Source organism: Lygodium microphyllum, chromosome 4 (genome assembly GCF_053477565.2).
Source record: "Lygodium microphyllum isolate KBCC chromosome 4, Lygodium_microphyllum_v1.1.10, whole genome shotgun sequence".
NCBI classification, from domain to species: Eukaryota; Viridiplantae; Streptophyta; class Polypodiopsida; order Schizaeales; family Lygodiaceae; genus Lygodium; species Lygodium microphyllum.
This window is the reverse complement of record NC_141138.1, coordinates 104,827,766-104,850,021: the sequence shown is the minus strand read 5'-3', so window position 1 is coordinate 104,850,021 and position 22,256 is coordinate 104,827,766. Positions and strand designations below refer to the sequence as shown.

At 44.2% G+C, this 22,256-nt stretch overlaps 1 protein-coding gene and 1 pseudogene across 8 annotated transcripts in view; one reads left to right on the top strand and one right to left on the bottom strand.

Annotated features, from left to right (window-relative positions):
* The window catches only part of LOC148037426 (putative folate-biopterin transporter 5), a 69,179-nt gene that overhangs the window by 20,143 nt on the left and 26,780 nt on the right, over positions 1-22,256 (top strand). The gene's annotated exons all lie outside the window — the stretch shown is intronic.
* On the bottom strand, positions 17,197-20,585 carry LOC148037428 (uncharacterized; annotated as a pseudogene).

The following is a 22,256-nucleotide window of genomic DNA, read 5'->3' as shown; positions in this document are numbered from 1 at the left end:
TTTATTGTGTTCTCATCATGCAGGAGAAATCCTCATTTTTATTTCTAGGGAGAAAAAAAAAGAGTAATCAGCATATGCTTGGCCCACAAAAGCAGGATCATCTAGGCGTTGCCACCCATGCAATTCATCAGAGGCTGTGAGATAATCAAGATGGGACAACAAAGGATAAGGGCAATTGCATAAAGCATAGATTTGAGAGGGCAGCCTTGTGTGGTGTTCAAGATGCTAGCTCCATATCCGTAGAGGGTGACCTAATGAACAAGGAGAATACTTCATCATCAACTGTCTTTCCTATCAAACCTCCTATTATCAGGCTGCCATGAGATTGCAGATGCTTGTGTTGTTTTTCTCCTTTTTCATATGACTACCATGGAGTGCAACATGAGTGCCTTGATGGTGAGGAGGTCATATTAGGGGCTGGGGCAAACTTACACATATATTTAACGTCACATTCAAAAGTCGATATCTTACTTTATTTTCATTGTATCATGGTCCATGAGACTAGGCATTGCCTCTATGAGGCGAGACATTTTCGTTCATTTTGTATTGTTCAAGACCAAAGACTGCTTTGTAGAAGGTAGGGTCTTCCCTCAATTTTGCATTTGCATCTATTCATATCAGATGTTATTCACTTCAATACATCAAGGGGATTGTTGGTGTTTCATCTCTTGGGTTTGCTAATGTGTGCATTTGAAGCATGTGTGAACACTCTTAAGTAAAAGTGCTCAACAGTCTAGTTGGAGAAAAATCTGTGTCTTATGAATAGAGGGCCTCTCAGGGTGGTCTAGAAGGGATGGGGAAAAGAAGCCAACAAATCCCTCTGCTGCTGCTGGTGGTTGGGTGGGGGGGGTGGGTGTTATAACATCACTTCGGGTTACCATTGCGTGATGTGAAGAATAGGCTGTGGTAACAGGTGCCAAAGCTCCTGCTGATGCTGAGGATCTTCTTGAAGCTGCTCCCAACGGCCTCAAGGGAGTGAATGGGCTCTCCTTGCTACAGATCTACTAGCAATGGGCCTTTTAGATGTGCCACCTTGTGAGGCTCCAAATATGCTCCCACACATTTGATTGCGAGTTGACAGCTGTCTTAGTGGCTAGGCAAGGCATCCAATCCACTGCACATAAATAGTCTATATGATGAAGATTGTGTTTTGCATCTCTGCCTCATAGAGTAGAGGTCACCCTTGATTGATTGACTGCTAATAGAAAGCTACCTAGGTGGTACACTACCTTCGCTCTACACCAGTTGAGTTATCTGGCATGACCATAGATAATGCCTTGGGTCTCCACGCATTGATGTGGGCAATACTAACAAACCTTATCCTATTGTATTTGTGCCAACCAGCTGAGGATTGCAAGACCTCCATGGGTTACTTGCCAAAGGAAGAAGTGAGAGAAAACAATGAGAAGAAAGAGAGTAAGAAAGAGTAGACACAAGTTTTCATGGATGCGTACTTTCATTAATGCAAAGAGGGAATGGAAAGTACAAACTATAAACCTTCAAGTATATGGCCTACACGTGTGACCCAAAGTAGGTGGAACGACACGGAGGAATACGAAATATTTAACAAGCCCATGGAGTGAATGTTGTGAAAGTGGACATGTGAAAGACTAATAACTTTTATCTAGATAAATATTTCCTTGATACACTTGCTATGTTGTCTTTTGTAGGCACATAGCCCAAGTCAATCTTCCTTGCATGAGTCTTTCCTTTGACATAATGATAATGCACATCAATGCACTTTGTATGACTGTGAGATACTGAATTTCTTGCAATTGACAATGTGATCTAACTATTAGTGAAAGTACATATAGTAGATTGTTGTCCAATATGTAGATTAGCTAAAAGTCATTTGATTCAAACACATTTCTGCGATGGTTGTAAAGGTTGCCCCATATTCAGGTTCACAGCTTGAGGTGGCCATAGTTGGTTGTTTTCTGCTGAGACATGATACATGCTTATCACCAAGACACAATTGCCACTTGTGAACACTAGTCTGTCAAAATTGTTGAGTCACTAGTTTTAGGGCTTGCACTCAATACTTATTGTGCATAAATCCTTAGTTTAGTCTCCTTTAAACAGCCCCAAAACATCAGTTGATGCCCTTTTATTAAAAAGAGATGGTTTGTTTTTGGCAGTAGGACGAATGTATCCCTGATCCACTACAAATATGGGTCTATGTTGAGTGCATCCCCATTCCATTCATTCCAGCCAGCTAGCCTTAGGACATTTTTGTCACTTGGGCATGCTGACCTAGGTGTCCACATTTTGGGTGTGGCTAGTTTCTATGCCGGATATGGCCTTAATTTGCTTATCTATAGGCAGCCTGCCTCTTCACTCCATCATTCAACCAATCCTCCTCATTCTTGTCTCATCTCCTTGCTTGTGTTTGGCACCCACGCTGATGCTTCAAGCTGCGTGTTGGGGCTGAGCCTTGTATTATTTAGTCTTTGTCAGTTTGTTCCTTCTCTTTCTTGCATTTCTTTTAGTTTCCTCCTCTAATTGTTTTGTGTTCATTTCCTTTCGGCTGTGTACTCTCACCTTCACATTGGAAGGGTAATGGAGTCAATATAGCCAGCACTCCTACCAACCTGTCACAAGAATGGCTTATGAGGTAGAGTCTTTATCAGCTTGCTCAATGAAGACAACTTGGATACTAAGTCTCATAAGGCCATAAACAACAAGGAGACTGTAGTCCCAAGCTTGAAACATGGAGAACTTCGATACGGAGCTCGAAGATGGATGCTTGAGAAACAAAGGAAAAGTGCCAACACAAATAGGCACTGGTGATATGCTACCAACAATGACTATACCCTCTTGAGTGTAGAGATCTTGGAACCAATCTCCTCGATGAGAGTGAGATGACTTATAGCACTATTGTTGATGAGCCATGGCGCCTCTCAAGACAAGATAGCCAAGGGAGACGACTCCAACTTATGGCTGTGAAGAAACAATGACTTTGTGGCAATGGAAAAAGTAGATGTAGATGTAGATGGCGCCTTTGTCCTTGCTGCTCCCTTTGCTCTTGGATGAAGGTGAGGGTACTTCCAACACTTCTTCTTAGGATGCAAGGTCTTTCCTGTTAGAGTTTGGCATTCCTTGGACACAGTTTCAGATCCGAGCAGCTTTGCAGCAGTTTCTCTAGGCAGTCCATGTGGATTCAGTCCATACAGCAGGTGTCAGGGAGCACAGCTGCCACGTGGCACAATCAGCCAGTTTGCTGCAGTCAGACAGCTGCTATTCAGTCAGCTGCATTATTTTTGGCATTTTTCCTGGCCTATTTAGTGGCCCTAATTTTAGCAGTCTCCAACAATTGTTCTCACAGATTTCAGGCTGCAGACCTTGGAGACTACCCTTGGGGTTGATGGAGATTGAGATCTTCAAGGTGGAGACATACACAGATATTCTCTCTACACCCATGTATATTTTTGCATCCTTATAAAGCATTCTTCACTGCAGATTTTTTTTGTTTCACTGTCTCTTTCTCTCTCTCTCTCTCCTCTCTGTGTTCACTCTTTGTCTTGGTCATTCTCTTCTGCATTGCTTCACTCTGATATGGTATCAGAGCATTGAAGGATTGACCTAGGGTGGACTCATCTGAAGAGGAGATTTCAGTGCGACACAAGCAACGTTTTCATCGTTCAAGTGCGAGCAGGAGGGCTGCGCATCAAAACAAGGCTGAGGTAAGCGTGGGCATGCAAGAAAGGAGAAGATTTGCTGAAGCTATTGCTGGTTTTTGCTGTTAGAGAAGGAAGAAGGCTGCGTTTTGGGCCTTCCAAGTGCAGATTTTACCTTTTCATTGCCTCTGGCGGGTGGAGAAGGAGTGGGACGAGCGAATAAGAGCCCTAGTAGGTTGTATTCTCATAGTTAGAGTGGGTTGCTCTTTGTGTTTTGTGCAAGCATTGTAAGCGAAGATGTCTTCTGAGGCCAAAAAAAAGTTTTAGGCAATCATGGACCGAGAGGTGTCCCCGGGAGGTGTCCGTTCTACTGGCTCTTCCATCAGATCAAAAGCTTGATGACGAGAATTACATCACCCCTTACACGACCCATGATGTTCGGTTTGTGGAAGTTTCAGCCTTAGAGGGGGGGTGAGGAACACCCTGTTCTTGGAGATCTTGGTGATAGCCATGTGGCACAGTCGGCCAATTTGTTGCAGCCGGACAGTGCAATGGGACAGCTATTGTCTAGTTCGTTGCATTGAATGCAACCAACTTGCATTATATTTGGTATTTTTCTTGGTCTATTTATTGGCCCTAATTTCAGCAGTCTCCAATAGTTGTTCTCACAGATTTCAGGCTACAGACCATGGAGAATGCCCTCAGGGTTGATGGAGACTAAGATCTTCAAGGTGGAGATATACGCAGATATTCTCTTTGCACCTGTGTCTCTCTGATGGATTTCAAGGACTAGAGATGCCTTGGGCTTTTCCTGCTAGAAATACAGCGCCATAGAGACCACCTCTTCCGGACGTCGGAGCAAAGATAGGGAGCCGCCCAACGCTTGCTCACAGAATTCTACCAAGAGCCAACTACCATCCCCACCCTTGAGCCCCCACTAGCCCCACTGACCTCCCGGCCGCCGTAGACCACCCTAGCCATAGCCGCGGCAAGAAGCAAAGCCCGGGGCCCCCGCCCCCCGTCCCCCGCAAGAGGCACATGTCGAGGATACAAGGGATTCTACGCTGCCATCGAAGGACCTTGCCCTGCTGATTCAGCCTCTCGATGTTAGATAGACCCATGTGGCACATTTTAGGATGACCAAGCTCCATGAGGAGTTCCACACCATACTTGGAACACATATGAATTGTACCCAACCTATATACCACCTTGTACCTACTCAATTAGTTTATCATAGCATTAGATAGTAGCTTTACTGGGACCTAAAAAGTTTCCCAGACATTTTGTATGTAACGTTTTGGTCTCATAGGCCACCTTGGCCTTTCGTAGACATTAATATAACTTTCTTTCTTTCTTTCTGTCTTTCTTTCTTTCTATGTTTGTGTGTGTGTGTGTGTGTGTGTGTTCACTCTTTGTCTTGGTCATTCGCTTCCGCGTCGCTTCACTCTGACATTCCCTCAATGCGAACACTTTTGATATCCTTTGTGCTTCCTCTTATCATCAATATTAGAGTTGAAAGATGACTCCAATTTCTTTGACTTCTTCCTTCTTTTGCTTGGATTGTCCTTTAACCGAGATGATGCCTCAAAAGCACGGCTCTATACACTAGCCCCATGAGAATGTGTCTCCTTATGACACGCCTCTTGCTGAAGCACCATATGGACTAACTCCTCCCAAGTGATAGTGTACAAGAGGTGAGAAGACTCCTATAAAATACATCATACTTCAATGATAGGAGATGTGATAGAAGCATCACAACAACATCTTCCAAAGCCACGATCTTCCCTAGGGATGCAAGCTCATCTTGAATCGTCACCATCTTGTTGATGTGGTCCTTCACTGTAGGTAAATTTGCATTAGAGATATGTCATTGCTACAACTTGAGGGTCGTTCGATGCTTGAATGTTTGAACTTGATGTAAGGATGCTAATCAAATTGAGATCTATGCTGTGGTGTGACAACTCAAAAAAGAAAAATGAGTGGGCTTTGGCATCGAGTTGATCCCATAAATCCACTAAGTCCATGGTTGCACCAACTTATTCACAGTAGGTCGATAATGAGGGACTGTGATGAACTCCCATAGGTTAAAGGTGTTGAGGATGCACTTCACTTTTCATGATTAGAGTGAATAATTTGTCCCATCCAGCTTTCAGAATTGGAAAGAGGGTAGGATGAGCATCTGAACAAAAAGTGCCATAACAGCCAATTATGGACTCAAAGCTGTAGAGAGGGGAATAGGGGGAGAATGGTATGAATGTGATTGGGAGGGACTGGTCATGGTCTGCTTGTTAATCCAAGTCATCATCTTTGTCTTGACCTTGGCAGTCTTCATGATGATCCTCATGGTCGCGGCAATCAAAATGCTAGTCTTCATGGTCTTGGTTCTCACTTTGGTGGTTGTAGTGGTCTTGATCCACACAATCTTGCCAATTGTACTGGTTTGCCATGTAAGTCCTTTGAAAATAATTGCCAAGAAACAAGAAAATAGTTTGTATGTTGTAGGTGATCTGCAAAATGATGACATCAGCCTAATGGTTTCCCATCCGGCTGCTGTTTGACAGAGTTAATGATGTCAGTTGGAAACCGCAGGTAGGGGAGAGGGCAGACAGTCAAAATGCAGCTGTTGGAAGGTGCAGGGTTGCGAAATGCACTAGGCCAGAAAATGCGGCCTTTTTGAGGCGGGATCTCATCAACACAGCAAAAAAAGGGCCAGTCTGCTTGGAAATATAGCTGATCAGCACTGTGATGATGTCACCCAGCAATATTAACCACAAACAGATGCTCCTCTTGGATCAACTTTGGCTCCTGTCAAGGTGAATTATACTATGTGAGAGTGCACAATGAAAAGGAACAATGAACAGAAAGTGAACAAAGAGGGAGACGAGAAACACAATGAAACTGAAGGAACAAAACTGATAGAAGCTGAAAGTACAAGGCTGCAACAGTCAGCCCCTACATGCAGCACAGACCATCATGAGGGCACCAAATAGAGGCAGGAGTATAAAGACAAAATGGTGAGGGCTGGCAAAGATCTGATTGGCTGATGGTGGAGGGGAGTGGGAGGGCAGCTATAGATAGGCAATCCTAGACATCTTCACCTTTTGGTAGTCCACCACACTTGCCCATGCCAAGAACCAAGACCTCATTGGGCATTTTCCTGATTTCGAGAAGGCATACGATTGAGTAGATTGGCTATGTTCAGGATGGGATTCCAAGAATATTGGGTTAGAGGAGTTGCAGCTCTCTATTTGTCAACCTAGAGCTAGATCCTTGTTAGTGGTGGGGATAGAGGATAGATTCAACATTCACAGTTCAATGAGACGTCCAATGAGACAAGGTTTTCTGCTTGTCCCATTTTTGTTTTTATTTATAGTAGAGGCTATGAGTCAGTCGTCTTGATGGATAGATCTATGGATATTAGAGGGATCAAACTACTCATCCTACATTTTGATGAACTTCTTGACATGGAGTTTGCAGCTGGCACAATTGGCTATCTAGATTAAGATGCATGGAACTTTTGGGTGGCTGCATTTTTTTCAGCAGAGCTTCAAGTGCTCTCATTAATTTGCATAAGTCAGATGCATTTTGGGGTTGTGACACTAGACAACTACATTGGAAACCTCATGAGGACTTGGGTATAAGTGGATCTATATTGAGGTAACTTGGATATCATGTGGAGATTGATATTATCTGAGAGCAACGGCTAGCACTTTTGCTTTTGAGCATTAGGCAATAGCTTCTTTATAAGAGTACTATAAGGCTTTCTTTAATTGGGAGAGTGTTGTAGTACTCTTTAGCATTAGCCAAAAGCTCCTTTATTGCAACACCATGAAGCTTTCTCTAGCTGGGAGAGTGGTGGTTGTTAACTGAGTTCTTCTTTCGGCCATGTGGTACATCACGTCCTTTTCAGCATTCATTAGGTCATACATCGGGTAGGTGCAACATCTCATCAAGAACTTTATTTGGTCAAGAAAAGATAGGAACCCAACTTGAGTGAAGGTGGCTTGGGATGTTATCATTCACCCTAGACCTAGAGGTGGTTTGGAGATTATTGATTGAGATAGTTAAAGTATAGCCTTTTGGTTAAGCTTGTTGCCAAGGGCCTTCTTCTAGGTGAGAAGCCTTAGAGGAAGCTATTGCTCAATTGTCAAGTGCGGCCTTCTTCCAGATGAGGAGCCTTGGAAGAAGCTACTGCTATGGAGGTTACAATCTATTGCTCCCACATTTAGAGGACCATCGCAGCATGGCATCCATTGGATTTTTCAATTATTAGGACAAGAGATATAGGGGGGAGTTTTGGTGCTATTATTAGAGCTTGGAGATTTCATTTGTAGCCGCCATATCAAAGCTTGGAGATTAATGTCATTTGGTCTATATTGGTTGGCATCGATGACAATTGAAGAAAAGAAAGAAAGAAGAAACTTATATTAATGTTTACAAAATGCCAAATCGACCTACGAGACCAAAATGTTACATATGATAAGTCAAGGAATTTCTGAAGTCCCGAAATAGCTGTCATCTAATGCAATGACTAACTAAATGGAAGAATAAAGAGTAAACAATACATAGCTGATGGGTACAAAATGATATCTAAGCCAGATACAATGTGAAACTACTCAAGAGACTGTTATCCCAAGATATCTCTCATGGGTCTATTTAGCGTAGAGAGGTTGAAGCGGCGAGGTAATGTCTCCCAGTGACGACATAGTATCCTATGTATCTATAGATGATATCTCCTACGAGGGTATGGAACAACTAGGTGCGGGCGATGAGTGTTGCATCTCTTTGTGGTTGTGTCTAGGGTAGCCCTCGTGGTGGGGTTGTTGGTTGGTTCGATGGAGGCTTTGTAGAGGAGGGAGTAGTTGATGCTCTACAAGACTCCGTGAGTGTGTGGCTCCATGTCTCTACTCCTAGGCCCGTAAGAGGTGCTCTCTAGACTAGCGCATAGTTCTAGTAAGAATAACCTGAGACATGTTTGATCTGGGAAATCCATCACCTTGGATAGTGGCCTAACTTCCTCTTTGAACAGGCAATGAAAGTGCCCTTAAATCTCATAGTACATTGGGCATCTGCATAGGTAGTGCTCCTCTATCTCTAGCCCAAGCTAATAGAGTTGGCAAATCATGTCCTTCAAGGGAAGGGAGTTTACGTTGTGTCTACGTGTCTTGATCGAATGTTGGTGTAAGGATATATGAAGGTGTCTGATGGCGCATTGTACACCATGAGACATGTGTGCATCCATGTATCTTGGCCAGATATCAAAGCCATTGGAGGTGTAGAGACGAGCTCACGCTCAATTGCCAAGACCCACAGACTGCTTATTGTTTCAAGCGTTTCAAGCGGACACCTATGGCTCTCTCTCACCTAGCCGACACACCTTCAATTCTACCAGGGTGTAGTGAGCTTACCTCGATGCTCGATTGAGTATCCTTATTTCTTGTACACACCGGTAGCTCTACGATTTGAGATGCGAGCTCAAGCAACCTCAAGCCTCCACCTTCAAGCTCCATCCTCCATTGCTGCGCGCGAGACAAGAGAAGAGAAGAGAAGAGAAGAGAGGAGATGATGGAGAGCTTATTCTCCTTGATCCCTCACCCTCACACACTTACTCCCTCACACTCTTAACATTTCCTCTCTCAAGCACACACAAGTAAGTAAGAAGGAGAGAAGAAGAGAAGAAGAAGAGTCCACTTTAGCCACACACCAAAGAATGAGCTTCTCATTCACTTTTCAACTTTATATACAAAACCCTAAATCCCTTTTGGGTGGTCATCCCCTTATCCCCTTTTTTACATGGCCAGCTGTGGCTTGGGCCCTTTTTTTCCAGTGTCTTCCTATCTTTCTAGCTTCCTTCCTACCGTTCATCTACCTTTACAGTTTGCACATGAGGGAGCTTGGCACTCTTTTACAAAAAGTTTTAGGGGCGCCTCGCATTTAAAAGTGCGCTTTTGCCTTTGTTTTAGCTTTTGAGGCTGCCCTTGCACTTTCTACTGTTTCCGTTCCTGCCTCTTTGTTGTGTCCGATTTCCTTCTTGGCCGCCTCTTTTGGGTCGTGACTTGCGCTTTTTCACTTTTTCCGTTTTTTCTTGTGTTGCGGCTAACATTACCCCCCTCCTAGCCTAGTGCCAGTCCCATAGTACTGATGCATAGTAATTGGAAGGTGGTAGGATGTAGCGAGATGGCTTTTTTGAGTTTGTATACAAGCCCTTGCGGGGGATGTTGTTGGATGGATCAGCCCTTGAAATTAAAGATAAAGTTGGGGCAGGTCCCTCCCTTTGACGTTGACCTTGAGTGGATCTGTCCCTTGAAATTGAAGATTGTGTTGGAATAGCGGGTGGGTGAATCCATTTTTTTGAAATTGACGATGGGGTTGGATAAATGTCTCCCCATGTCTCCAAGGTTGTGACAACGTGAGCTTAACATGGCTTTTTCTTATTCCCTTTAAGTTGCCTTATCCCTTCACCTATGTTCATGCAGGCATTACCACTTGCACAAGAGAAAATTTGGCATTTTTATAAAATGAATTACATTGCGCCTCACGCTTTCCTTGCAAGAGCCTTTGGAGGCTCTCCCTCATCCTTGAGAGAGCGTTGTTAGAATATTTGGTGCTTTCTTCCGTCCTTGAGAGAGCATCCTTCATCCTTGACAAGACTTCCCTCATCCTTGAGGGGACATTTTCAAAATAGGCGGAGCTCCCCCATGTTGTTTCTGAGGTTGCCATCTTCTGCCTTTTTTCCTACCTAAGTAGAATGAGCTTCTTCATTCACTTTTTGACCGGGGTACCTTGGTTTTTCTTTGCTTTGTTTCGGTTGCAGGGTGACACGTTGTGCGACTACGGTTGTGGAAGTCAATGGTAATAGGGTTTCATGGGAATTGGTCTTGGGGGTCGAGAGTGAATTGAGTGGATGATGGGCCCTCCGAAGTTGCTGGGTTGCAGCATTTGTATTTACTTGAAAAGAAAAGAAGGTGCACTATCTGGGGGCATGTCTACCTTATCGTGTGGTGCATTGTGCTCGTGCTAGTGAATTTGGAGAGCTTGGGTGTTGTCCCACACTTGAGGACCTAGTTCGTACATCGTTAGAGGTGCGGTGCGCGGCTTAGGGAGACAATTTTGGAAGTCCTGCCCTTGAGGTGCCCTAAGCGTGGAGTGGGAAGTGAAAATGGGCTAGGGGGTTAGGGGTGGAGCTGGTTGGCCGAGGCCACCAGTCGCGCTGAACTTGAGAACCCCTAGGTGCAGTCTCTGTGGCTAATGTGGAGCTAAATACTTTTGTTTATAATTTCCTTTTCTCTTTTCTTTCTTTCGTTTTTTTTTTTTTTTACACATTGATCTAGCCATTGCATAGATATTTGTGCCGGCTTTTGAGGTCAAAAAGAGTGGTAGGGGGCATTCTTGTCGTAAAAACCTCCCACTAAGGAGTTGCGGCTCGCTGTCTTCTTTCAAAACTTGGCCCTACGTCTTCAGTTGGCTTTTGCCTCTCTTGCTCTGCGTCTGTGGGCCCTGCAAATTGCGTTGAAGCATGTAGCCCATGCCTTAGAGCCCTTCGGGTGATCTCCAGCTTTTTCCTTAAGGGCTCAACGGTCTCCTCTTTCTCAGATTGTGTGGCATCCAAGAGAGTGCGGAGCAAGGCACGTTGTTGGGCTTCCAAGGTTACCTGTGCGGCCTCTGCCCTGCTCTGTACTAGCACCCTTGTCGCCTTTTGCGAGGGCTAGTCGGCATGCTAAGACGCTCTCTCTTTCTTTGCTCCTGTTTACCCAGTCATCTGCTTTTTTCTTCATATCTTCCAGGCTTGCGTTGTGCTTGTAGGCTAATGTCCTTAGCCTCCTCTCCTGTTCTTTGATTTCTCTTTCCAAGCGACGTTGTTCTTCAAGCTCCGAGGCTAGCCTTTGCTCCAAAACTGCTATATGCTTTTGGTGCCGTCGGCTTCTCTCTTCTTCTACCGCTATGAGTTGCTCTACAGCATCTTAGATCTTTTCATTTTCTTTTTGCAAATTCTTGTATAGTACCACTAGCTCATCGAAATTGCATTGTAGGCTCACGAGGCTGTGTGTTTCTGCTGTGAATTTTGCTTGCCATCTCTCGTCTTCTCCTCCCTTGGCCTCGAGCTTCTCTTTTAGCTCCTTGATCTGTCTTTGATAGATGGCCACTTGACGGGGTCTCTCTGACTGAGAGAGTGCCATCGTCTCCCTTTCGGCCTCAAGCTCAACTACGGCTGTCTTAGTGTCCTCCTTTGCCCATTCCAGCTTGTGACATGAGTTCTTGCACATAGGTGTCATAGGTTGTGGACAACGACCGTGCAGAGGGACCAGTGGTTGCAGATGCCTCTATCTTCGGCCGTTTGAGGTCCCGTCTGGATTTTGCATTTGTAGTTGCCTTTCTTCTTGCTCTTATCAAGGGCGTTCCTGCACTCGCACCTTGGGTTGCCTCTTTGTTAACCAGGAACTGCACCCAAGCCACAAGATTGTTGGCATCTACTGTGGTAGAGGAGACTTGGGTGGGTGTAGTGATTGGGGTGGCGAGTAGTAGGATGGGTGGGATAGGGTGGATTAAACCCTTGCCCTTTCCCTCGGACACTGGGGGCGGCAGGCTTTTGGGTGTCTTGGAGTTGGTGCTCGGACCTTTGTGTCAGGATGAGCTCATGGCCATCAACTCCTCTTGTCTTGAAGGTTGCTCTACTGAGAGGTGGATAGTGAGAGCTATGTCTTCTTCCTCCTCCTTACTAAGCTTCGTCTCTTCCTCCTCAACTCTTCTCTTTCTCTCATCCTCAGCTCTTCTGGATTCCTCTTTTATTCTCTTTGCCTCATCCCTTTCTTCTTCTTTTTGTCATTCTTTCTTGCTTTTGGACTCGCTTTGTGCTTTGTGTAGGTCTGTTTTCTTCCTCTCTTCCTTGGCCTTCTTCTGCGGAGTCTCTTTCTTTGACTTCTTGGCCCTTCCTTGGTCACATTGTACTTATTTCTTTCCTTTGTCCTCACTCACAGTCCTCTCGCTGGAGTGCTCTTGTCCTTGGTGCAGGGGGGGATTTGTCTGGCCTCACACCGATTGCCTTGTCATCTTGTGCTTTCCCGAGTACCTCTCTTATGATGGTTGTCAAGATTCCTCCGAAGCCAACCCTTTGAGGACAACGATTTCCTGGCTTTAGTGGTCGGGATATCTCCTCGTGCAAGTCTTCCGTTGGTGGCTAATGCGTTTGTCTACATCTCTATTGTTTTCCTCACGAAGCCATTCAAATTTACCTCGTCGAAGGACCCGGCAGCAATGCTCTTCAGCATTGGTACGTTGATTCTGTTCATCAATGTGTTATATCGTTAATTGGAGAACAAGGCGTTCAGCATTTTGGCCTGGATTTGAACCTCGGGGTTGGGAATGTCAGCCAGACTGATGTCGTTGTTGGTGTGGACAATCACTTTGTCCATTCCCAACATGTCGTATACATCTCTTTTTGGCAGTCTCTCCACTTTGTTTGGTGGGCCTAGTGCTTTTGGTACCAGCTCTGGGCTCAATTCGATGTCCACTTGGCAGGCTTCATTTTCTAGGTGCACCGTGACAGTGCCCCGGTTTGTGTTGAAGGTCCAAAGAAACTCAGCGCATTTCTTATAGTCGATGGCTTGGTCCACCTTCTCCATATACTTTTGCAGCTTGCATTGTTTCACCAATTGCACGATGGCATGCTCTTCCATGACTAGGTCTTCTAAATTCAGGATATGCCTGAATTTGAATTGATTGTAAGCCCTCGTTTCCAATGAGAGGCTGTACTTTACCTGCTCCTCCTTCGAGAATGGAAGTTTGTTGCTTTTCTCTTGACCTGCCATTGTGGGTACCTGTCATGATGCCATAGTTCACCATTAGTGTCCTTAAGGTAACTTCTTACTGGAAAGTAAGCAGGAATTGATTATGCTTTCTTAGAAAGAATAACATGTTAAAATACAAAAAGAGCATTTTTTCCTTCAAGCAGTCTACTCATTCCAAAACTTTACAACTTTTTCCTAAATCACGAGCTGATTTTTATTCGCTCTCTTCTGCTCTTGGCCATTGATGGATGGCTTATACGTGCGTTTCATTCACCTAACTTGTTTACATGTTCGATTTCACCTTGCCCTAGAATCCTTTCTAGCATTAAGGGTTGAGAGGTCAAGGGCATTTAGCATTGGCTTGCGGTGTTTTACTTCCATATGAGCCAATCATAGAAGTTTAGATTATATTCTGGATTGGCATAGCAGTCCATATCGAAAGGATGGATGCTGACTTGAGTGATGTAGGTAAAAACATCCATGAGGAAGTTTCCAGAGTCTATCCTACCAGCAATGTGTAGCTCTTTCTCAGCCAGAATTCGATCTAAATGTGGGTGGGCCACGATGTGCTCTTCTAGGGGTCGGTTACGAATGGTGGTCAACACCCAATAGGAGGTTGGAGCTACATAAGTGGGATCATACTCAAAGGTCTTAATGGCACATCATTGCTTAGCATTGGTCATTATTCAGCAGCCTTCTTGTTTCCAGTGGAGTTTGAGAGCATACCACTTCCTAAAAAAAGATAGTCATTATCGGCTAGCTTGCGGAGCTCATCTAGCTTTCGGCTTGTGGCAGTAACTCTGCTCTTGCTATAGGAGGTGATCAGCTGTTGTTTGAGGGATTGATCTCGGGATATTTTAGCATTGGCGATTAGTTTTTCCGTGACCGTGGGGGTTTTTACTATCACGAATTCATATTCCTTCCAGGTGCATGTCATGGAGCGGACCTCCGATGCTAAGGATGGATCAAGCATGCCTAGGCCCAAACGCTCATAGCTCTTAGTGAGTAGGGTGAATGTGGTATCCAAGCACTTAATGCAAGTGATCAAGTCGTCTCCTATGTTGCCAGCTAGGTCCTTAGCCAATTCGAGGATTGATCATCATTCATAGGACAGCTTAAGATTCACTGGCGGGCAAGGTTTGACCGAACTAGAGAATTTGGTAGCTGATGGTTGCGGCCTTGGTTGCTCCTGAGAGAGTGGTTGAGCTTCTTATTTGATGGGCTTGATTAGAGCCAGGGGTGCTGTGCTACTAGATGCCAGTGAGATTGCCAGCTAGATCCTTAGCCAATGCGAGGATCGATCGTTGTTCGTCGAACGACTTAAGATCCGCTGGCGGGTAAGGTTTGATCGAACTAGAGAATTTGGTAGCAGGTGATGGTTGCAGCCTTGGTTGCTCTTGAGAGAGTGGTTGGGCTTCTTGTGTGATGGGCTTGATTAGAGGCGGTGGTGTTGCGCTACTAGATGCTAGTGAGGTCTTAGGGGCACCAGTGAGGCAAGGTTGAAGCAGAGTGTGAGTAGCAGGGTGCAGCTTTGGTCGATAGACTTGTTTAGTCTCTACCAGCTCTTGCGTTTGAGGCTCCATGTCTTTCGTAGTTTGAGTTGTTTGTGGCATTGGTACTTTTTTTGTCACATGGCTTGGTGTGGGTAAGTTTGGGGGCGTTGTTGGGGTAGTGTCCTCGGCCGTCTTGGCTTTAGGTACCCAAATCCAGGTGTTATCCTCGTAGTAGCGTTGTGCTTGCAATAAGATCTTGGGAACCCATTGCGGCTTGACCGTTTGTCGATGCCCGTAGTTTCTTCTAGGCCTCATAGGTTTCGAGGGAAGGTTTTTAGCCTTATAAGTCTGTGGTTGGGTGCTCCTAGGTGATGATCATGGGCATTTTGGCACCCATTTGAGTTGGCGTTCAAGGGTTTAAGCTTTGTGGTTAGCTCTTTGCTGGTGTTGAGGTTTGGTGAGTGGTGATGAATCACAACCCCCCTCCTTAGGCTCAATGGTGGGTTTCTCTATCGGTGGCTTTGCGGACTATGACGGAGTTGTGCAGCCCTTGCTGAAAGTCATAACTATCCAAATATCGCCAATGGCAAGGTGAATGTGCTGCGAGTAATAGTCAACGTTGCAGTGTGCTTGTTTCTTGAATGACGTCCTAACAGCGATTCCTTACCAGTGGTCTTAGTATTCGGCATCACATAGAAAGTCGCAGGTAGGCTTTCAGTCTCGATAGAGACCATTATTCTGCACTTCCTAAGCAATGAGTGGGTCTGTCTTCCAAATGGATTGAGTTAGGTGTTGGTGGGCTGCCGCTTTGGTTGACCAATGAGGTTCCAATGATCGTGCGTAAGGATGTTATAGTCAACTCCCTTGTTGATGAGTACATCAAAGACGTGTGTCTTGTGGGTAGTCACTGACAAGCGTAGGTAGGCAGGTACCACCATTTCCTCATCTTCATCTTCAATTTCCGTAATGGTAGCCACTCGTACCTTGACAGGGTTGGATTATCCATGAGAGCTCCTTGCCATCATGCAGATTGGTACTAAGGGTGTATTTCTGGGTTTATCAGCTGTTCTAACAGCTTGCTCATACTCCTTATTGTCCGAGAATGGCAGATCGATCATGGCTAGCACATGCATCCAATCTCGCTCATCATTAGGACAAGGGATGTACTTGGTGAGTGGCCCATATGATTTCCTAATTTGCACATCACCCTTCAGCATGGTGGAGATGGCATCCAGGTCTACTGGTGTGGTCTTCCATGTGTCCATCTTTACTTTTACTACCTCTGTTTGATTGCCTAAGAAGATCATACCGTTACCCCAGTCTTCTATGACCCATGCAGCATTGCACATCCAGGGCCAGCCTAACAAGATGTCATAGTCCACTCCATGACTATGAAGTCAACAAAGAATTGGATCCCTGTAATCTTCAATGGCCATGTCTTTAATACTCCAAATTGCCGCACTTTCATTCCATTGGCTAGGGTAACATTGAACCTAGCATTCTCAACAGGCGCGTTACCCCAATCCTGGAGTTCTGCGTGGCTCAACACACTAACTCTTGCTATTGTATCCACAATTCCCTTCCTCGTGGTGTCTCCTAGATCTAGGACCGGTAAGACTGCATGCATTTTGGAGCCTTCCCAAAAGGTGTTGACGTGCAAGGACTTGGGCACCGAGTGCAGCGTCAAACTGGCTATCTGAGTTACCATATCATAATCGTGTAGATCAGCTGCCCCTTACTCTATCGGTCCTTCAATCCACTGCTTCAAATCTTACCATAGTGTTGGATGTTGCCTAAGCAAATCTCCTAGGCTTAGAGTCACTGGGGTAATCACTAGCGTGGTGAGGAGGTCATTGGCTGCCTGCCTCTCTCCCAACTCTGCGTTTCTTGACCAATGGCCCCGACTGGTTTGCTGGCACGTAGTATGTAGGCTATGTTTAAGTTCATCATTCAAATTTCAAAAGAAGGCAATATAAATTCTAGAATCTAGATATATCTAACATCAACAAAAGCCAATTTAAAGACTGAAGACTCAAGACTACAAGCTATAGCAATGATCATATGATGTATCTTGTGAGTCGTGACATGTCTCAAGAGTCAAATATCAAAGTAAGATAATAGATCTATGAGATCTCAAAGAACTGATAACTTCAAAGTTCAAATAACGGCCACTGGCCAGCCATGGGAAAAAACATAAGCAACTGACAACTGTCAACAATGCTCAACATCAACGATAAAATTGAGGCTCAAGGCTCAAGCATCTATAGCAACATCATCTAAGCCAATAGAGGTGCTGTCATCCTAATTCTCCTTTGGCTCATCGCTATCCACATCAGCTAATGAGCCAGAACTATCGGAAGCCCCTAAATCTGCTAGAGCAGCTGAAGTGCTAGCTCCATCTATAGCTCTCTGACGTTGTGAAGCAGTCCCACTGCGCGTGGTACGGCTCGGGGCTATCATCTCCTGGTAGAGCATGGTATATATGTCCCGCTCCTTTGGAGTGATGTCTGGAACAAACTTCACATTCTCTATGTCGATCTTGTCAATATTTACCTGTGTTTATTTGACATAGAGATTTAAAAAAGTTATCATCTTTAGATTCTAGAATTGGCATTCAAGAGTCAAACTTCAAAGACCATAAGCTATTAGCAAAATATAAATATAATCACCTGCGCAAGCTCGGGATGAATATCGTTTTTCTCAAGCAGTTGGAGGTTGCAATGGCAAAAGACCAACCTCTCTAATTGAGCAATGGTAAATTTATTCATTTTCTTTGTATGGAAAAGGGCCCAAGTACTCCAATTTCTCTCACAAGGGCCTGAGCTACAATCTTGTGAGAACCCGTATAGCAATGCATTTCTATAAATCATCATTCAAATAGAAACACAAACGGAGCCATAAGAATCTAAGATTCAACTTTCAAGAATCAAACTATGCGATGAATGCCAATGATAATAAATTAAAAATATGTGATTATGTATAATTATTAAAAGAAAGCTTGGGGTTACAAATTACCAATGTGGGCGTACAATTTCCATACTTTTCCCACCATGAGACAGGCTGAAGTTGAGTCTCTCTTAACTTCGCAGTCTCTCTACCAAAATGCAAGCTCTCATTGTGAAATGTCAAAAGATCATCCTCAATCCTTTGAAGCATTAACACATCGCCACCTGTCATCTTTGTCATATACTCCATGAATCCCTCCTTTAGCTCCTTACACTCACTCTACTTATCATCTCACCAAAGAGGATGCAAGACATGGGCCACTGCATGAATTGGTCTATGAAACCAATTCCATCTCCTCTCCCACATAGCTACAATTTGAGCAGTCCTTAAGATGTCAACATTGAAGAAATATCAATTCAAGTCTCAAGAATAGTTATTCAAATTTCAAAATTCACACATATAATATCAATTTGTAAAATAAAGACTCAAGAGTTACTTACTTGTGCGAGGGCAAAAAGTTTTTTTTTTTAGAGCCTCCCCTATCTTATCGATATACTCATAAAGAAAACCCGTAGTGCTACCCTCCATATTGGTAATGCATAGCACTGTGTAGATAGGATTGAGAGTTCTCACCATAGCCTCCACATCTTTCCACCAAGTATCATTCATGACATTGCACCGAAATGCCATGGTCTTTGGATAATCATACTCATCCCACTGCATGAACTCATCAAACCATATAGTGCGTACCAATTCCTTGTGAATGCGCACCAATCTCTCAAGCACAATGAAGATGTAGGCAAATCTGGTGGTGAAGGGTTTTAAGAGCTCAAGGTGGCTAAATGAGCGAAATATGGTAAGAACCTTGGGCCTCCTTCTCACAAAATTGACCACACTTGTGGCTGTGCTGAATATGGCCTCAACCCATTGAATTTTACCTATATCCTCAATCAAAAGATCAATGGATTGAGAAGCACATGGTGTCCATACAATGCTTGGAAACTCCTCTAACATGCTACCCATGGAGACACAATTTCTTCCATTATCGATCACAACTTGCACAACATATTCAGGCCTGATTTTGAAGATAACATCCTGCAAATGCTACCATATAAATGTACCTGTCTCTACAAGGCCTAGCAAAGAAGCACCAATGGCCTTCACAAACATAGTGCCCTTACAGCATGAGACCATGACATCATACACATTTCTCCTACGGGCGTCAGACCATCCATTACACAAAACGGTGCACCCATACTTCTTCCATGCATCTTTCAATGACTCTAATTGAACCTCAATGCATGCCTTTTCCTTCTTGAGTTCTTGTGTGTATAGTGCCTTTGAGAATGGGCCCTCCCATTCACATCCAATGCGGCTGATGGCTTTTATGGTTCGCCTCCATTGCTTTGTTTTAGCCACATGGAAGGGAATAGCACATCTAATGAACAATCTCATCAACTCTCGAGTTGCCTCAACTATGGCTTGCTTTTGCATAGCAGCATGTATGCCAGCCCTCTGTAATGAACCTCTAGGAGCACCTGAAACATCAGGCTGAGGCAAAGGAGTCCTCGTCGCACGTGAATCAAAGACCGAGGCTGAAGCGAATGCACTTGCAACAGGATTTGATGCAGCTCTACTTCTTTTTGACGGTCCAACCACACTTGTGCTACCCTCTTGTTGCTGAGCTGTGGCTAAGTCTTGGTCCTGTTCTACACCAACTGTCGGAAAACCAAGCCATTGCCTCCTCCATAAAACAAGAGAAAGCTTCACATCTCTTGGCACATTTGCACATGGAGCTGTGTCTTCTTGGCACATGAGCAAGATGGTCTTTGACCCTAGTGACACTTCCTGTTTTCACCATGCCACAATAAATACATTTCCACTTTTTAGATCCATCTGACCTCTCATATGAGGTTATGAGAGTAACATGGCACCAATTAGGATCAGGAGCCATGGTATTTTCTTGGCTGCAAGCTGTCCAAACATCAAACAAATAACACATAAGGCTGAAATAATGTGCACATGGCTGGCAAGATAAAAAATTTCTTATATCTTGGCTGAAAATTGCAAAAACTCTGTTCTGAAATCTACATGTGCCATGAAAACAGGCTGAGTGTTCACAAACAAATGACACATAAGGCTTAAATGTGTGCACACAACTGACAGGACAAAAAATTTCATATATCTTGGCTGAAAGTTGATTATTGCAGACATTCAGGTCTAAAATCTACATGAAATAGGCTAAATGCTCACAAACAAATGACACAAGGCTGAAATAGTATGCACACAATTGGCAGGACAAAAAATTTCATATATCTTGGCTGAAAATTGATTATTGCAGATATTCAGTCTGAAATCTGCATGAAACAGGCTGAATGTTCACAAACAAATGACACAAGACTGAAATAGTGCACACACACAACTGGCAGGACAAAAAATTTCATATATCTTGGCTGAAAATTGTAGACATTCAGGTCTGAAATATACAGGAAAACAAGCTGAATGTCCACAGCTGAAGGTTACCTTTCGAGAAGAGCGCTTTCAGTGTTACTGAGTGACCACGGGCTGATGTGCAGCAGTTCAGGCACAGTTGCTTCAGTTCGAGCAAGTGCAGCAGTAGGAGAGTCCAAAACGAGCGGGGGGAGAGTCCCCTGTCTAGCAGAAACGTTGTTTCCCAGAAACGGCCAGAAACGGCCATCCCGTTTTTGAGCACCAGAAACACTGTTTCTGGAAACTATGGCCATGAGGGTCCTTTCCCAAGATTGCTCTTCGGGTGCATGTGAGAGAAACTGGAGTGCCTTTTCTCTCATTCACACAAAGATTTGTAATCGGCTTACTACACAACAGTTAGAGCGGCTAGTCTATTGCCGCACTAACTTACGCATGATGAGGGCTACGATGAGCATGGATAGTCCGAAGCAGGTAAAGTTTAAACACTTAACCATAACATTTAAAATTTTTTGTTTTAACTTTTAAACTTTGAAGTTTAAAGTTTAAACTTTATACTTTACAATTTAGACTTTAGCATTTACAATGATCAATCTTACGTGCATCACTGCATTGTGTAGGTGAATGTTGATACATTCAAGTTGACAGGCGACACTCTTTTGAGTATACATAAGGAGGTGGATGAGGAGGAGGAGATGATTTTTGCAGAGCTCTATAGAGAGCTTATAGCAGCGGATACTCGTGATAGTCGCAGTCAGCGTGCTCGTGGGCGAGGAGTTCAAGTAGGTGGTAGAAGGGGCATGGTCATTCAACGCCCTCCATCATCGAGGGAGAATGGTTCGAGTGGCTTGTAGACATATGTCAGGCGGGGCTCTAGAATTTTCCCTCAATTTCTTGGTCCTTACTTACTCTAAACGCAACAAAAGTCAAAAGCAAAATATTGAAATGATTCCTTCTACTTGCCTAATGATTAAAAAACCAAAATACTTGTTGCAGAGACTAAAAACCCAAAACCTCCTACCTATCTCAAGCTCCGGTTCGGAGATGAAACCCTTACTTCATCGCTCAATTAGAGATACACAAGTGCTCAAGCTTGAATCTGTTGGTCCGAGCAACGGAACCAAAATGTAGAGGCGAGCTCACACTCAACCGCCAAGACCCATGGACCGCTTATTGTTTCAAGCGAACACCTATGGTTATCTCTCAACTAGCCGACGCACCTTTGATCCTACCCAGGGTGTAGTGAGCTTACCTCGATGCCCAATTGAGTAACCTCCTCCCTCGTGCACACTGGAAGCTCCACGATTCGAGATGCGAGCTCAAGCAACCTCAAGCCTCCACTTCAAGTTACATCTTCCATAGTTGCGCGTGAGATGAGAGAAGAGAAGAGAAGAGAAGAAGAGAGGAGATGATGGAGATCTTCTTCTCCTGGATCCCTCACTCTCACACACACTCCCTCACTGAAAATTAATCTAGTAATTATTTCGATGCCCTGAAAAATAATTTGACTAGTCAATAATTAAATTGGCTAGGCAGCTTCCATTCCCAAGTGTCTCTACGCCATCTTTGACCATCAGATTGGCATTAACTACTATTAAATGTCACTTCTCTAGTGTCATCGACTGACACTTATGACCAAATGAATGACCTAGGCCAACAACTGGTACCAGATACCACCAAGTACATCTGTGGCATAACTTATAGCAACTTTTGCCTTTGACATCCCGTGATTTCCTCGGGTCTCGGGCTCGTAAATTTACTCTAATCCCAGTTACACCTTACATGTGCAATACATTTACTTAACCATGTGATTAAAAATCAATCCACATGTTAAGTGGGGTTTTAAAAATACATGTCCTCATGACAGCTAGTATCCCCCATCTCATCTCAATTGGGACCTCTAACTCCTATAGTCTCTACAGAAGCCTAGTATATGAAACTATGTGAAAGGCCTTACGGAAATCCAT